This window comes from Alligator sinensis, unplaced genomic scaffold, assembly GCF_000455745.1.
Source record: "Alligator sinensis unplaced genomic scaffold, ASM45574v1 scaffold746_1, whole genome shotgun sequence".
In the NCBI taxonomy this organism is placed as follows: Eukaryota; Metazoa; Chordata; order Crocodylia; family Alligatoridae; genus Alligator; species Alligator sinensis.
The window spans coordinates 1459096-1461057 of NW_005841959.1; the positions used below are offsets into that span (position 1 = coordinate 1459096).

A 1962-nucleotide genomic window follows, 5' to 3' on the forward strand; every position below is an offset into this window, starting at 1 on the left:
TACTTAATACCTTTCATACCGTTTAATTTGTTGTTGATTTTGTTCATTCTGCCACTTGTACATTTCTCAGATTTAGTCTTCCGCATTTATTCGTTGCTAAGCTTCACAGCTGAGAATCTGAGCATGCAACTGCGCAACACTCTAAACTATTACATTCCTTATAATTTGTGACTACATTAGAGCGAATTCCACAGCCCTTCCCCCACCCACTATTGCCTTTACTTGAAAATGCAGCATGAACCAGATGTGTGTGTGTTTAGAATAACAAATTGGGTCAGGTGGTAATAAAAAAAACCCAGCAACACATACTTACTTGCCAATAATTAGAAATTAAAGTATTCCTTTACAGTGCACTGCACTGACCTAATTTCAAACAATACAATTTACATTGCCTTTCACCTTTTTTGCTTTGAAGTAGAGCACAAGGTTATTACAACACCCTTACAGCTGCTGTCACAAGGCCAAAATAAACATGTCAGGGTTGTTTTTTCTTAATTTTGTTAATCTATCATAAATGCAACTTTTAACAAATTCTTCTTTATTTGAAAGATGGTACACTATTGCCCAATTAAAATAAGACTCCCCTGTCTTATTTTACTGTCATTTATTGCTGAACACATTTTGAAGAGTTGTCCTTTTATACTTCCTGTGAAGAACACTGATCACTGAAAAAATAAAACAGTGATGTCAAAAAGGTAGCATTCTCTTGTGATTCAAGAAGGATTACTATTTGTCTTCATCTATAAATCTGGAGTCCATTGATCTACGTACAGAGATGGTTCGCTGTAATCCTGGGATCAGTGTCTTTTTTGAGAAAACTTGGCTTTTGTGTGCTTTTTTGGCTTCTGCAACACTGAGGAAAGGCATAAATACATTTTAAAAGTTTCTGTTAATATTGGAAATGCAGGCAAATGTCAGCAGCTAAGTACTGTATAGTGTTTGCTTCTTTTGGACATTCAACATTTTATACTGTGCTCTCTGTCATGGGCAAAGACTACTACTCAGTTGTTAAAGCTTAGTGAGCCAACCCCTCCAGCTGTTACTTGTCCACTGATCTATTTGCCTTCCAAAGCTTATCCCCTCCACTTCTGCCAAAGCAATTTCACTTCAGGGTCTTGTGGAATCCTGGATCAAACAATGATGTCTGCAACCAATTCCTCAGTGATAAGAGGTCAAGGACCTTTCATATAACTGATTCTTGTTTCCTGTCTCAGTTCTCAATAGATCTGTGCCCCCAAACCTGTTCTCAGCCTAACTTACATTTGAGAGGAGAGCTATAACACGAAGTCCCAGAAAAGGGATATGTTACTGTAATACAGTTTAAAAGATGGCATCATATACCACACCGTATAGCGATACGCAAAATTTGTATATGGTATAGACTTGGGTCAAAATGACACCTTCTGCTTATAAGTATTGAAACACTTCCGAATTGCAAACCAGCCACAAAACTAGCTCCCCCCCACCTCAAGCGTTCACATGTTTTAAAGGATTTTATTTAAGTTCATTCATAAACAGCGTTATAAAATGTACTGCATGTGGACAGTGTAGCTGAGCCATAAGAAGGCTACGCAGATATAATACAGTAATTCACTTAGCTACAAAACTTTAATAAGAAAAAAAAATGCAAACAAACTCTCATTCCTTTTTGGCCTCTCCTAGAATGTCTGATCATATCTCTGGCACATCCCTCAACTTCTTGACTTGGCTTTATGGTTTAATTGCTGCGTGGGATTTTTAAATACATTTAATTCACAGCTGCATCTCCTGCATGTTCCAACGAGGCAAATTCACAGCATGAGGCCACATAAAAGAGAAACGGCACTGAATTAAATGTCAGTTCAAATTCCCAGAAGAAATCAGGCAGAAAGTTGACCTTTTAGCATACTGAATGAAAAGTACAGCTAGCTGCCTTCTGCAGCCTTGAAACAAGGTATTTGACAACACGGCTCCTCTTCCCTA

The 1962-nt window shown here is 37.8% G+C and overlaps 1 protein-coding gene across 10 annotated transcripts in view; it reads right to left on the minus strand.

Moving 5' to 3' along the window:
• Window positions 1-1962, minus strand: part of DMD (dystrophin) — a 1961037-nt gene that overhangs the window by 114028 nt on the left and 1845047 nt on the right. The gene's annotated exons all lie outside the window — the stretch shown is intronic.